This window comes from Thermobia domestica, chromosome 9 (assembly GCF_964235325.1).
Source record: "Thermobia domestica chromosome 9, izTheDome1.hap1.1, whole genome shotgun sequence".
Lineage (NCBI taxonomy): Eukaryota > Metazoa > Arthropoda > Insecta > Zygentoma > Lepismatidae > Thermobia > Thermobia domestica.
The window spans coordinates 37,486,404-37,503,632 of NC_137462.1; the positions used below are offsets into that span (position 1 = coordinate 37,486,404).

General features: G+C 34.3%; 2 protein-coding genes across 2 annotated transcripts in view; both read right to left on the bottom strand.

Moving 5' to 3' along the window:
- Positions 1 to 3,544, bottom strand: part of LOC145694576 (uncharacterized) — a 66,605-nt gene extending 63,061 nt beyond the window's left edge. Inside the window, exon 1 of the mRNA XM_081770918.1 lies at positions 3,112 to 3,544. The gene's annotated coding sequence lies outside the window, so the exon portion shown is untranslated. The remainder of the gene's footprint in view (positions 1 to 3,111) is intronic.
- Positions 1 to 17,229, bottom strand: part of ine (solute carrier family 6 member inebriated) — a 252,301-nt gene that overhangs the window by 158,997 nt on the left and 76,075 nt on the right. The gene's annotated exons all lie outside the window — the stretch shown is intronic.

Here is a 17,229-nt window from a genome sequence, read left to right on the forward strand (position 1 = left end):
AAAAACATTTTGAAGACATACATTCCGGAATGGTTTTCCTAATTTACATCAGGCAAATGCCGGGATGGTACCTAACACACTGGTCCCAGACCACTTCCTTCCTTCCCCATACCTTTCTTCCGGGTGACATCCAGAAGTCCTAAAGTGCAGAAGTCCTAAAATGCAGAAGTCCTAAAAATATGGGCACTAGACCTAAATTTTAGGACTTCTGCACTTTAGGACTTCTGCACTTTAGGACTTCTGCATTTTAGGACTTCTGCATTTTAGGACTTCTGCACTTTAGGACTTCTGCATTTTAGGACTTCTGCATTTTAGGACTTCTGCACTTTAGGACTTCTGCCTTTTAGGACTTCTGCCGTTTAGGACTTCTGCCACGATATGATTTTTAGGACTTGTGCCTTTTAGGACTTCTGCCTTTTAGGACTTCTGCCATTTAGGACTTGTGCCTTTATCATTCACTTGCTTTAGTTCTGAAATTCGCCACCACCACACGAAATTGGGACGATGCAGCAACTAGTTGGCAATAATGTTACGAACGTATCTAATTCCAACAGTAACAGCTATATTTGTACTACTAAAATCGTTATTATCACTATCTGTTCTGCACTTATACACGAATTACATAATACAACCTATTTCATTCTAAGAATTAATTACATAATTTGTTAAGAAATTCGTTTCTTTCGAATGGAGATACGAGAATCTCAAGACAAATTCCTAAAACAAAAATAAATAAATAAATAAATAAATAAATAATAAAAAAATGTTTAAAAAGCATATTTTACCAGACTTCTGAAACCAAGCAAACATTCAGAATTGCAATATATACTGTGCGGAGCGTATTTTTATTAAGAGTAGGACTAAAATCCACCAAAGTTTACTTAATTAGGACAAAAACTCACTAGACATTTCACGAGTGAACATTAAATACCAACTGTATACATAAAGAACGCAGTAAATTTAAAATTGAGCAAAGAACATTTATTATGCAATACAGTGGGTGACATTAATAAGTCTTAAATGGCACAAGTCCTAAAAATATAGGCATTAGACCTAAATTTTAGGTCCTGTGCCATTTTTGCAGAAATTACTACATAGTCATTTAGGGGTGTAGCCTGCAAATTTTTCTAGGGGAGCATGATTTTTATATATTAAAAGCAAATCAAAAGTTTATTTCCAGATTACGAAAGCTTCAATAAGACAATAAATTTATACATATTACACATGTACACAAATACATAATATTATTATATTTCCAGTTAGTTCCTTTTTGAAACCTGGACCTTGACAGAGCGTAAATTTAAAATCACAGCTTGTGGGAAATGTACGAATCAGGTAGTTATAAGAAATCGGAAACTGTTCATGGAAATCCATTTGTTTGACTGTATTTATCTTCTGTACTCTTATATAAAAGAGTAAAGATGACTGATTTTTTGGGCATACTACTACAAGTAGAGTCGTTAAATTTTAATTATAAAATATAATTTTCTTATGAAAGCAGGACATAAGAAAGAATTTTTGGAAATAATTATCGTAAAACGGGTGGGGCAAGATTTTTTTAAAGGGTAGTGTATCTCGCAAGTTTCTGAAGCTAGTAAAATGAAACTTGGCATATAATCTTTCCTGTTAAAAAAAACTGAAAATTGAACACATAAAAAGGAAAGAGCAAAGGGAGCACTTTTTTTATGTTCGAATTCCCCATTACTTACTCAGAAAATATGTAAATAAATTAAGGAAGGATTTGTTTAAGCTAGATGCGTGAAACTCGGTATTTGAACTTTTAACTAAAAGTAATAAAATACTATATGTTTCAGTATCTTGAAAATTACACTTCTAAGGGGAAGGAGGGTCAATTTCTATAATATTAAAATATCCCACTGCTTATAAGATTTGGGCAGAAAACTCTTTTCCTGTAGGCCTCGGTTATTCCAGTTAAGCAAATGAGAGTACAAAGTGGCTAATTAATTAGGTTCTTTTAATTATTTTAACATGTTGACGTAGTTTAATTCTTTTAAAACTGTATTCTTTCACATTCTATTACAAACATCCTTCATTTGCTGTAATTATTAAACACGTTTAGTAAACATAAAACAGACTAACCCCCGGACCCGGCCAGGAATGTGTTTTTGGTGTTAAGGCATCATTTGCCGTCCGTAACATAACCTTTGATTTTAACTTCACGTACTCTCAAGACTCAAGTTTCAGAAATGTAGCATATATGAAATATACTACTACTAATTCTACTACTACTACTACTACTACTACTAATAATAATAATAATAATAATAATAATAATAATAATAATAATAATAATAATAATAATAATAATAATAATATGCACTTCTGAAATACGTATGTATCTATGCGTTATTAATTGTTTCATAATCTTGAAAGAAACTTTAGATTTGTTTTTAGTTTGTAAAAATCAAGGCCTTCTAGAATAACTTGCTGGCTACTCCCTGAATGACTATGTATTGGTTTCTGTACACGTATTGTGTTATCACTTGCTAGTCTAGTGTTATTTGTAGAACAAGACAATGGTTCTTGTCTTGGAATATTACTAGTTTGGTGTTGTAGTACAGTGATAGAGTGTGACCTATAATTTAATTTCCCTGTAGGGTATGCTATCTGCAATGCAATAAACTGTATATGCTTCTTCTTCCTAACAAGGATGGGCGATAAGCCCCTGCAATTCCATCAAATAAGGACGAAATTATTTTATAAACTACTTGGTGAACCTTTGTTAATATAACGCTATTAGTTCTTACAAACTTTTGTTAATCTTATTTAACAATTGCAAAATGGAATAAGGGAGAAAATATATAATGATGATGATTGTTTATTTACATAAGATATACATACAACAAAAGGGAATCTGTTGGTCACTACTGCGTATCTGCTAAACCAGGGTCAAACTCTGTGTGTCACAAAAGTTAGTTTAACAGAGTTTAAAATAATATATATTTTGTTTGACTTACAAAGATTATCATATTAGCAAAATGATTTGAAATAACACGCCAGGCATAAGATAAGCCTTGGGCTATATCGCTTAGAACTGTTTTAAGAGTGAATCTATCATTTATGCATTAAATTTCATTACTGGCTACTTACACGTTTCGGCCTCGTATTGGAAGTCAGCTTCTCGTGTTCTTTTTATATCCCACGATAACTGTTTTAATTGCATACTAATTATAGGCACTACAATTCACTAGATGCATCACGTCTTTCTCTTCCAAGCCTAGAGTAGCGATCAGGTTTGAGCCCACTACAAACCTCTTTGTGTGGCTACGTAGTCGGCATCGAACTTTTGACCTCTAAAGAGAGCATCAGTGGTAGTCCACAGCAAACCTCTTTGCGTAGCTATATAGAACGGTATGGATCTCAGGACCTCTGAGGTAGGCAACAGTCACAGCCCACAGCAAACTCTTTGCGTGGCTTATGGAGCTGAATAAAACTGAATTGAACTCTGGGCCTCTCTCTTCCGAAATCGAGGCAGCTTGTTAATCAAGAACTCCTCGGCAAACGTGCAGTAGGACCCTCCGAGAAAGACCTCCGTGACCTCAAAACCCGAAGTTTAAATACTCCTTACTGTTCTTGGTTTTTCAGGTCACGAACTACTTTCTGTAAATAAATTTTACTTGGGAAGTTAATTTTTAGCTTGTGTTCCATGTCTTAATGCAGCCACGGAAACTTTTCCAACGGTTTCTTGTTAACTTGTAGGAAAACACAGCTTTATTTTGTTTAATATTGGATTTTTTTTTCATTCTCACATTGTATACTGTCCTGATCGTAGGTGATCGTTACATATGTTTATTTTTTCCGCTTATACATCGGGCTTCGGCGGCTCAGTGATAGAGAGTTCACCTCTGGTGCATTGGGCCCGGGTTCGATCTCGACTCCTGCCATGTGAACTTTGTGGTGGACAAACACCGTGTGCGTGTGTTTCCTCGGGGTTCTTCTGTTTTCCCCCACTTACTTCATTTTCTTCATTTCTCATCATCACCGTCTCCTTTAGCCTATCCGGCATAACCTTAAGACGTTAAACTCAAAGATTTCATTTCATTTTTACGCTTTTACATATCAACTAGTAATTATACTGAAAAACTTAATTGTCCTTTCAATTTTAAATTTATTGAGCTTTTAATGTATACATCGTTTTCGTACATAGAGTGTGTATTTAATGTTTAATCATAAAATATGTATCTAGTAGACTTTTGTTCTAGACATTAAAGCTTTTGGGTGGGTTTTGTCTGCGACCGAATGTATTGCCAGGTGACCATTAACCCTTTTGGGATCTTGTGTTTTTGGGCTATTTTTTAGACTTTCAGTCAAGCAGCTACTGCATCGTCACTGTTTATGCTAGGATCATGGTTCATACCTCATTCTCTTCAGAATAGAGCTGGCTTTCAAATAGTACCACTTACATGCTCATACAATATACCAGAAGCGGGAAAAAATGTCAAAGTGAAAATTTCGGAGGGAATTTTTTTTCTCAAACTTTGGGCCCCCCTGGCCCCCCCTGTGTGAACGTAGCCATCTAAAAAAATCTGAGAAATAGTACTTGGTACACTGAATGTGTGTGCCAAATTTCAAGTTTCTATCTTGAATACCAAGGACGAGAGAAATTTTATCAGGAATTCCCACCATGCCCCAAATTACCGTAAAACACCATAATCTCAGGTAAAAAATTTCCTGAGATATCCCTAATTAGCCTAGGGTCATGTTTCGCCCATCATTCTCTTCAGAATAGAACTGCCTTTCAGGCGGTATGACTCACGTGTCTCCATCATGTATCTAAGGCGGGAAAATGAGGAAAAACGGGATTTTTTGGGTCTAAATATCCTTTTTTCAAATTTTAGCTCTCCCTGGACCCCCCCTATTTTAACGCAGAGATCTGAAAAAAATCTGGTAAATACTACTCGGTAGGCTGAATGTTTATGCACAATTCCAATTTTCCAGGTGCAAAAGTAAGCCTGCCAAAAAAAAAAAAAATACCGACAATGTCCAATATTCCCGTATACAGAGAGAAATTTTTAAACATTCCCTGATACATCCCTAATTACCCTAGCGTCATGTTTCGCCCATCATTCTCTTCAGAATAGAACTGCCTTTCAGGCGTGCCATCCACTTGTCCCCATTATATATCTAAGGCGGGAAAACCTCGTGAAAGGGATTTTTTGGTAAAAATTTCCCTTTTTCAAGGTTTAGCCCCTCTGTACCCCACTGTTTTAACGCAGAAATCTGATTTTAAAAAATCTGGTAGATACTACTCGGTGGACTGAATGTTTGTGCACAATTTCAATCTTCTACGTGCAAAAATAAGCCCGCAAAAAAAATACTGAAAATGTCCAAAATTCCCCTATACAGAAGTATATTTTGGTAAAAATTCCCTGACACTTCCCTAATTACCCTAGGGCCATGTGTCGCACATGATTCTCTTCAGAATAGAACTGCCTTTCAGGCGGTACCATTCACTTGTCTCCATCATGTATCTAAGGCAGGAAAATGAGGGAAAACGGGATTTTTGGGTAAAAATATGCTTTTTTTCAACTTTTTGACCCTCTGGATCCCCCCTTCTGGTTTTAACGCAGAAATCTGAAGAAAAAATCTGGTAAATACTACTCGGTGGACTGAATGTTTGTGCAAAATTTCAATTTTCTACGTGCAAAAATAAGCCCGCCAAAAATTCAATCTTCCTTGTGCTGTGTAAATTTTTGTAAATTTTGAACCCACTGGAAAAAATCTTTTGTTCGGAAATATTGGCAAAACCCGGATAATGTAATTTAAAAACTATTTATTCGCCTGATGCTAATCTTATTTGCTGTAACGTGTCTGCAGCATCTATACATACAACGTATTTCGCTAGCAGGAAAAATAGTTAAAGCAACATCTTTTAATTTTACTTTTTAGTTTTCTGATAAAAAATACCTCTTTATTATTTGTATACTTTTCGAAGAACTCAAAAAGAGAAACGATTTTCTTTACATATACACACATACACCGCATAAGTGCGTAAATTTGAGCAGCGACAAATATATTAAAGAATATAACATGTGAAACTTCCGTTCGTTATTCTTAAAAACTAGCAGATTACCCGTTCTTCATACGGGGAGAATAGTTTCATTTTCGGTACAAGGAGCATCAACACTGTCACCAGTGAACTTAGGGACCCCAAAACTATGAGTTTGACACTAGTATCAGTCATTTTCACTTACTATTACATGTCATCCTCTCCCTTTAGGAGTAATAATGGGGGCTGAATTTGGATTTAAACGGCATCGGAAGTATCACTGTTCATCTCAGCCACCCAGAAAAGTATGGATTCGACACTATCGACAATTTTCGACCATTTTATATACCCCACATCTTCTTCCGCCACAAGTTGCGGTGCTGAATTTGGATTTAAATGTCATCGGAAGTGTCACTGGTTCACTTCTCCGGACCCCAAAAACCATGAATTCAACACTAGGATAGATCATTTTGGATCATATATATATCCGCCTCCAAGTTGCGGGGATGCATTTGGATTTAAAGTGCATCGGAAGTGTTACTGTTCATTTCACCGACTCTAAAAACTATGGATTCGACACTAATATCGGTCATTTTCGATCATTTTTATATAGCTCTCCGCCTCCAAGTTGCGGAGATGAATTTGGATGTAAACGGCATCGGAAGTGTTACTGTTCATCAAAGCAACCCCAAAAACGATGTATTCGACTATAATATCGGTCACACACACACACACACACACACACACACATATATATATATATATATATATATATATATATATATATATATATATACTATTTCATATATATACCCCTCTCCTCTGTCCCCAGGTCACGGCGCTTAATTTGGGTTTAAACGGCATTAGAAGTGTCACTGCTTATCTCAGCAATCCTAAAAACTATAGATTCAACACTAATATCAGTCATTTTTGATCATTTTTTATATATCACCCCCTTCCCCCTCCCTAAAGTTTCGGCGTTGAATTTGGATTTAAACTGCATCGGAAATGTTACTATTTATCTCAGTGGCCCTGAAAACTATGGATTCACACTAATATCGATTATTGTCCAACATTTTAATATACCACCCCTTCCCTCAATTTGCGGGGACAAATTAAAATTTTTTAAACAGCATCGAAAGTGTCACTGTTCACCTCAGCGACTTCGAAAACTATGGATTCACACTAATATCAATTATTTTGCATCATTTTTATATACCTCCCTCAATTTGCGGGAGTAAATTTGAATTTAAACGGCATCGAAAGTGTAACTATTCACCTCAGCGACCCCAAAAACTATGGATTCGACACTTATAGCGGTCATTTTCGATCATTTTATACATCTTCCTCTCCTTCCTCCAAGTTGCAGTGCTGAATTAGAATTTAAGCTTCATCGGAGATGTCAGTGTTCATCTCAGCAGCCCCGAAAACTATGGGTTCGACACTAAGATCGATAATTTTTAATATATATCCGCACTTCCTTCCTCCAAGTTGCACCTTCAAAGTGAAATGATAAAACCATCTCAGGCCCGAACCTCATCTATGTTGAAAGTTTTTGTCGAGATCAGTCTGGTGGTTCAAGTGTTGTTAAGTTACAAATATAGTTACTTTCATTTTATATATATATATATATATATATATATATATATATATATATATATATATATATATATATATATATATATATATATATATATATATAGAGAGAGAGAGAGAGAGAGAGAGAGAGAGAGAGTTACATTCTTTCATTTCCAGTCTTGTTAGTTACATTCTAGTATACTTTCATTTATTTATATGTTTATAAAAAACTCAGCTATTGCTTCTGCACTATTTCAATGGTTCGTACTTTAAGACATCCCTTCCTCAACCATGGTTGCGGAATTGATTAAACGTAATGTTCTTGTATTAAATAAATGTATTTTAAATATATATTTCTCATTAATTTCAATTAAGATGCTTTTCAAAGATCCTCTAAAATTTCAGTGAGGCAATATGGGCTATAAGCCATTAACTTCTATGGCCACCCTGCTACAAACTACAGACTTAAATATTCGATAAAGCATTTCAGTACTAAGTAGTTGCCACAATACCAATATGAACGTATTTAATTCCAACGGTAACAACTATGTTAGTAACACTAAAATTATTATTAATAATGATAACGAGTAAGAGTTTAGGATATTTCGGTGTAGGACGTTTCGGTGTAGGATGTTTCGCTGTAGGATGTTTCGGTGTACGGACGCTACGGTGTAAGGACGGTTTGGTGTAAGGACACTTGCTGTAAAGGACGTTTCGGTGTATAGCCTAATATTTGATTGCATTAATCATATGCTTGTAATGAACAGGCATGAAGTGTCATAGTGTAGCCACTCTGGAATAGTGTAAACTGATTAACATTGTTATTGAGTCTCATTGTTATTGAGACAGGATGATAATACAACACCAATCCATTCGCAACAATAATTTCTATTCAGAGATGTCCATAGGTGAGTTTTATAGAATAATAATCAAATTTTCTGCAAAATATTCAGCATTATTTCTAAATTGAAATAAATATATTGTACAAAGTTCCTAAGACACAGTAATAATATATACAAACTGAATAATACCTCAAAGGAATTTTTGGCGTGGGAGACCCGGGTTCGATTTCCGGTGAGAGCTCATGTGGTTCGGATTCCACGTTAATCAGTATGTGGACGTCTCATATAGCCTCACTCCTGAACGGGACGTTAAACTCAGAATCAACTCATCTCAACTCAAAGGAATTTTGTTGAAAAAAATATAATTACATAGAATCACTCAACTAAGAATCTAAAATTGTACACAATTCCTTTTAAGACTGTAATCACATCGTCAGATTTGTAATTTTCACAAACGTTGTTCAGTCTTTTCGTAACACCGGCGTATTTTTTCTTTGTTCTGACTTCATATCCGCCAATTAACTTATTTTTTCCATTTGAACAGCACTAACAAGGAGACTTATGGAAGTATAATTTACTGATTTGAATGAAACTTTGCATACTTGTAGAATATCAAAAAAATAATCGTCACTTTTTTTAATTTTATTTTTGGCAATGGTGCGGGTTTAAGGGTAGAAACCACTCTTTGAACGTTAGAGGTGGCCTCCAAACATAAACAGAAAGCAATCATTAAAATAGAAGATTAAATGATACGACCAGCTTACTGTCAAGGAGGTTTTAGGACAGGTGATTCAGAACCTGACGTTGAAATTACAAAATTCAAATTGGTGGATCCAATATGATGATTACAATTACAAAGTCTTCTGGTTTGAAATGTTCTGCATTTAGCCAAGAACAATTATAATTGGCAGGGGCTACTGAGAGAAGGTGCAGACTGATTTGAAACCCCTTTTTGTACTTATTTTAACAGGACGTTTGATTAAATCTATAGCCAAAAAGCTAGAAGCCAATGCCAATGCACTTGTCGCGAATGTGAAGCAACACATATTGGAAAATTAAATATTTATAACTCTGATCAATAGGTTTAATTTTTAAATGCAGACGGGACGTACTCTAGTGTTTACAGGGACACAAGCAGTAGAAAGGGTGGTACAGTCAGTAAATTCTATGACTCGTAGCTACATCATACAGCCTTCAATTTCTGCAAATAGTGTTTTGTTATCACCACTTTTAATTGTTTTGTAGGAAAACAATGGAACATTTGGTCTTATAGTCCAACACAACCTCTTTAAATTTGAAGATATCCTTGTAAAAGCATCAAATCCGGAAAAATTAACATCAAGTCTTGTGAGATCATGGTTCCAAGAGATTTTTCTTCAAGCGTCTAATGCAAAGTCCATTTTGTTATTAGTTTCGTGGAGTGGTCACAATTCAACTTTGACCTATTTTAAGAACAAAAGAGTAACTCATAATAGAAACAATTTCTGCAGGAACAACTGGTAGGATTCAGCCTCTTGTTGTGTTCTTTAGGCCGTTAAAAATTTTCTTGAGACATTTTTCTGACACTGTCCTTCTCTACAACTATAACATGAATTTACATTTCCGTAATAATATAACTAAGATCTCATCACTGATTCATAATCAGTTTTCTTTTCCTAGATTTGCTAATCTTATTGGGTATGCATGATATAAAAGCGGTTATTGGAAGAAAAACCATCTGTGTTTGAAAATTTTCTTTCAAAGATTGTGCAGCATTTTGCGATTTGTGCACAGTTATTGCCGTAATAAGGTGTGTGTGGTGTACACAATATTTATGCATCACACACTTTTTTACTATATATCATTACCGTAAAACGTTTTCCCAATCAATTAATAATTATAACATTTGAGGATATAAGAAGTTCTGACATAGAGTGAAGCGAGGGGACTCACTATAAATAAGTAACCCTTGCCAATTACAGAAACATTTAATTTTTATTTTATTTATTAATTTATATATTCTACTTCATGAATTTATTTCTCCCTAACGAATAATTTTCATTTTGAAGAGTGGACGTTTCGGTGTAAACATTAGAACTTTTACACCGAACCAGCCTCACACCTAAACGTCCTTACACCGAGCAATCCGTACACCGAAACGCCCTGCACCAAAACGTCCTACACCGAAACAGCCGTATCCCAGGAGTAGTTAATTACGAATATGACAATTATTTGCTACAGAAAGACTTCTGTACAAGAAATATATGTGTAAAAATAATTTACTTCAAAACAACACAAGGAAAGCAAAATTTATGACGTACATAACTAAAACACAATATTATGTTACTAATATGAAGTCAATGGTGTGGAAATAGAGATCACATTTGGTAGAAAGTTAAAATTTTGTCAACATAGAAATATATCATGGAAAGAGTAAGAAAGGACAATAGGCTTCATTTATTTATTTATTTATTTATTATTTCAGAACGATAGAATATGTATTTATACAAATAACTTGTAAGAACTAAGGCTCTGTAATATGAAACAGTATATCTAAAACTTGACTAACAGATTGACAGTATTCTTCTTACGGACGCGATGGTAGCGCCACAAGAGATTTTTAGGACTTCTGCACTTTAGGACTTCTGCACATTAGGACTTCTGCACTTTAGGACTTCTGCCTCGGTATGATTTTTAGGACTTCTGCCTTTTAGGACTTCTGCATTTTAGGACTTCTGCACTTTAGGACTTCTGCACTTTAGGACTTCTGCCATTTAGGACTTCTGCCATTTAGGACTTGTGCCGCGAAATAATTTTTAGGACTTGTGCATTTTAGGTCTAATGCCGTTTAGGACTTCTGCATTTTAGGACTTCTGCCATTTAGGACTTCTGCCGCGTCCCCTTTCTTCCTACCCAATTTTCAAAGTAGTGTGATCGTCGAGAGACATCACCCCTCATATGTGATGGACTAACATGGCCATAAATGCCGAAAGCCCAAAATCCTAATTCTTGACCTGATGTCTTTGGAGTTGTGTCTTTAGTCAAAATACTACGGCAGCACAGAATATTATACAGCTCTGTTATACCTAACAACCTAAGCAAAATAAAAGACAGGTAAAGTCTTGTTAAAAAAAAAAAAAAAAAAAAAAAAAAACTGGCCACCCATGTCTCGTTGAAAGATGATACACAACCACGTAAAGGAAATTATTATTTATCTAGCTGAACCTACGCTATTTACACAGCGCACAGTTCTAATATGAGCATGAATCTCCTTCTCACTTCTCATTATATCTGTACAAGTCCTTTTACGGATATAAGTAAAGGATAGGAAGACTCAAAGGGATTGAATTGCTATAGACAAACATATTTTAATTATATAGAATGTTGGGATAAGTTTGTGGCAAACTTGGATAAGTAATAGATGATACCAAATGCAAATACTTTTTTCTTATAATTGCATATCCGAGTCGCTTCATTGTGGGTCCACAAGCCTTCGATGTTGCCAGCTTGCAATAGGTTTTGTCATTCAGCAAAGCGCCTGAAAAGTCCATCAACTCGCTCTATGTAGCTTCTCTACTGGTTGTCTTTCGCAAGGGTATCTACCTAGTTGCAATATTAAACTAATAGGACCAAAACGACGCTTAAATTGTGTGTGACAGTTGCTATTGTGACCCAATTAATTAGTAAATCATTCATTAGTATATTCTTTAATGCATATTTTGAGACATCATTTTTCTTTTAAAATGAAGAATCTATATTTCTGTTTTCCTTCAAACGCGTATTTTTTTATTTGCTTTCCAACGGTATCCACCCTTTCAGCGGTAAATGAGACACCTCAGCAACGGAACTCTTTAAAAGTCTTTATTCACCACGACCACCCACAGCCAGGAGACACACTCAAGTTCCATTGTAAAGCTAGACAGTTTGTCTAGAAAGAGAATCTTCACAATAGCTATCGTAGAAAAGAGGTATATTCGCAAGCGCATGATAAAACCGAAGGAACCACACCGGCACGATATTGCAAGCTAGAAGTCCATTAGCACATTTTAACATTTTAGGAAGAAAGAAAAGGCAACGTACAAACAACAACCTATTTTGGCAAATTTTAAAATTTTAAAACTGGAATTGGGAGAACATACGTTACTTTTTTAAATAGAAAGACGGTTGCAAGATACTAAAAGAAAGGGCAGTTAAGTTTGAGAAGTGACACCGACAACACGCATACCGAACTCACACACACACATACACAATTTTATTCACTACTTTTTTTTTTATCGTGTTGAACAACCATATACAATGAAGTGCTAAACACACAGTAGTGCCGCAACGAGTTCACTCATAAAAACACTGATACAATTAAATCAAATTCCGAACGTTCTTACAACTATAATCTATTTTGCATTTATATCGACTTATAACAGAGTGCAACTAAAGTTTGATTTGTGACTGTGACCAATTGTGATAATTGTGATCAACATATATATACGGATACATTATTTGTTAATCAGTTTACGGATACATAATTTGTTAATCAGTGTATCAGTTGGATTCACCAATATTGGACTTCTATAATCACTTTGACCGAGACAACCTATGAAGAGACGCCGAGACGCCTAGATATGAGGAGGAATTTGGATGCTTCAGTTCGATGATGACGTCCTAAACATCCAGAGAGAGCCAAAGGCCTAAGGAGGAGAGAGTCAGAGATCGGCGGGTGACCATACACATCTCGGGAGTCGAACGGGATGCTGCAGTCACATGAACACAGGAACTTGAGTGTTGTAAGTGGTCGACCAGAGGTGAATAAAAGTGGTAGAAACTATTGAAAACTAAGCTTCAACATGGGAATCCACTGGAAGGTAGGACAAAACCTTTATATTAAATTTTCAATTTGGAATTTGTTGCCACATTACCGTGGGCGAGCGCATCCTCTTACCTTGGCCAAATTCACTAATGTATCGAAACGAGAATTGAATCGTGGTAATCCGGCCTTGACGGACTGAACAGTTATCTTTTATTATTATTTTTTTTTAAAGAAACTATAACTGAAATCGATATTTTAAAATTTATTTGTGATTAACTTTTGTCATTTTAACCATTTATATTCACACAGCTAATTAGTGTTAGATTCTGAAAATTATCTCCTTATATTCTAAATGTTAGCGTTGTTTGCTCATTTAAAGATATTATATGTAGAAAATTTTGTGACAGTATAAAAAGTTAGGTTATTACATGATGAGATTAATGTGTCAGAAAAGCATTACTATTCAAGTATTAATTGGATGAATGATCTTTATGTTTTCATGTATTTCTATCAAAATATTTTTTTATTTACCAAGTACATACCCAGAAAGCTCGTAATTGTCAGTTAGAAGACGAGTGTAATCTGTTTGCTAGATATAGGTATTTTCATTTGTATTGACAGGGTGTACCTAAATTGAAAGGCATAGAGTATAATTCTTGCCCTAAGCATGTAAATAGAGAAAAATATCATTAAGACAAAATTAACTCGTAAATAAGCAACTAAACATAAAAAAAAAGACATCTGTCTGCGCAAACGCCGCACAGACAGATCTTCATAATTATGAAGTAAAATATTGCGCAAAGTAAAATAAACAAATATAAGGTACCGACATTTAGAAAGGAATATTGGCCAAGTTAAGTATAAACTCAGATATCTATATATGTGTTCTAGTAATCATTGTGTATATATCATATGACTATCTAGTATATGTGTCCAAGTATATATGATTGTTTGTTTTTATATTACAAGGTATTTTTCTTATTATTGGATATTATTATTATCTTAGATCTATACATATGTGTTGAGAATTTTCAATTTAAAGTAGACAGTTAAAGTCAAATCAGTGCACTGCTCAAATCAAAGCTTTCACTATCTTTTCATCTTTAATTAATCTAAATAATAGTCATCTTGCTAGCATTCAAAATCATCTAATTTTCCCACCTTCGTCAATGATCTATTTCTCAAGCATACCTTTTTTTATTACTTTCTCCTTCTGTGCTTGATGAATAAAATATTGTCTTCTGGACTAAATAAATCACACACAAAAGGTTATATCAGAAAGATGAAACAATGATACCATGTACATTTAATTTTTTTGGAATATCTAGAATATTCATCTTTAAAAAGTGGAAAATAGAAAATATTGTTTGTAATTTATATAATAAGCAGTTACAAAAGAAAGGTAAACCGCTCACTAAATTCAAATCTTTGTAATTTGAAAGTATTGCCTAAGACCTATTTTTAAACAACGTAAAGAAAATAAGAATCCTTCAGATTCTTCAGTCAACGTATTCCATATTTCATCTTTATTTTATTTTAGTGACATTTGTCTCAATTTATTTCAACTTAAAATGATCATGTCATTTCATTTTTTTTATTGTTGTTCAATTTAAATTTTATTGCAAGTTTGGATAATTAAAAATTTATCACTGTTACTTAAATTTTGTTAAAGTGTCATTTCAAAAACAATTCAAATTTCCCAACCTATTCTAGGCCAATTAGAGAATTTTCGTATATTATTTCGAAATAATTGGGAACCTAGCTGAGCTGACCCTCACAGATACAGTTATTAGTATTTATAGTAAATTTTTCCATTCTACATTTGCATAAATTCTTTTAGTCTGATGATTAAATTAATTTATGCAACAATTTTATTGCTTAGCGAAGTGACGGCCAGTACAGCTGTTTCCCAATAAAACTACAATAGTGATTTTATTTCAGCCATGCAGCAAGTGAATATTCTTTTGAAATATGTTTCTAATTAACTACGCACCTATTTTCCTAGCACTCTGGAGTACCGTATGGGGAAAATAGGATTATAAAGATCGAGCCTCGTGCGGTGTAAATCAGGCTTTCATGAATCAACGCACGTATCTTCAGTTTTCTGCTTTTTAGGCATGTTATATCTTACCAGGGCGGCGAGTAAATATGCAAAAACAATTTGCATATTCATAAATAGTATTTGGCGAACCCGAACATAATTTTTATGAAATTATTCAAATAAAATTTCACAACTAAGACTGGAAATCAAATTTATCTTGTCATAAATTTGATTCCCCCAGCATTACAAATTCCGCCCCCGAACTAGGACTCGAACACCGTTACATGTGGAATAGAAAAATAAAGACAAGTTAAAAAAAAAAAACAATTTGAATGAAAACTGGCAAATTTACACACAACTCGGAACCGACTAGCGAAAATGGCATGTTTCTAGCACTTGTGGTTTTCGAGATCTCATTGTTGAAAGGATTGTTCACAAAAATACAAACTTTTCTAAAATTTTAGTATACTAGCTGAACCTGCGCTCTCTACAAAGCGCATCATTCGCATATGAGCATAAATCTCCTAATCATTTCCCACAACATCTGCACATCTTCCTTTAGACACAAGTGAAAGACGTCTTGATTTTTTTAAAAAATCGGCAAGGAGTATCACAAAGGGGAGATTTTATCGATTATTTTTTTTCTCAATATCTTTCACCGTTTGCAAAATTCAAGCATACTTCCGGTTAGAGTTTCTAAGTCATGTATGACCAGTGTTTTCTTTCTTCTTGCATGCAGTATGTAATAAGCAAATACGTTACATACATAATTAATTATAATGTCAGTTATATATGGTGTTCATTGGGCAAAACACTCCAAAAATGAAGATTCATCTTTTACTGTAGAAATGGTTATCCATCCTTTTTCAGTATTATTCGGCCTGAGATATATTCAACCCGTATATACAACAATGTGGTGTTGGAATGTATAATGCGTATGATATGATCTTTTTTTTTTTTTTTAATTTCAACACTTCTAGAGTACCCGTGAAAATGTAATAAAGAAATAATGGCCGTGTTTTTTTAAATATTCAATTAGAAGTGGACAATCTATGGAAAATTTGTAATCGATCAGTGAAAACGTCATCTTTCTAGACCTGTAGTTTCCGACATCTCATTGTCGAAAGGATTGGCCACGAACATATAAACGTCCACGAACATATAGTTTAAAAGAACTCCAAAGATGGCAGCACAATTCATTTGCATTGATCTTGGAGAAGGCTTATTAAAATACAAAGGCTTTGAACAATAGCTTTAAAACAAACTTTATATATGTAAAAAATATATTTAAATAATTTATTTAAAGTACATATACTTTAAAATAATGTCTTTGTTAAACATGAAATCACAAATAACCGTAAGTCAAAGGTTTGAAATCCAAAGTTAGAGGTTGGAGTTCAGGCGTTTTTATAGCTTTTGTAGCATTTTAATAGATAGATATTTACTTCAGCTTGAAATAAGGATCTCAATAGACCAAGGAAAATCCACTTCGTTGGATTTAACTCGATCCACTGATAACACTACAGGGCTTTTCATAGATAAATGGGTGGCCAGAATTTTTTTTTGAACAAGACTGTATCTTCGGGTTTTTTTTTTTTTTTTTGTTAAGAATGCAATAGTTAACATTACATCACACAGCCGAAGCAGCACGTAGAAGTATTTGTTGTAAAAAGTAATGCGTTCGAAAGTGTGTAAAGGTTGAATTATTTGACCTTGTGCTTTTCGTACTTATCGCTCACCGCAGCACTTTTTCTGTTTTTACTAATTAAAAAACACGACGTGTTGTTTATCTGTAAACTTCTAAGTGCTTTTGCGTTTACATTCAATCATACATGTAACAAAAGACGTGCAACTCGACTCGACTCGGCACAAATCCAGTCTAGTAGAATGCAGCAATTGAAAAGGTATTTATACAACGACAGGTAGCTAGTAGAATACGTCAATTTGTTCCAAGGTTCAAACAAACAGATAAGAG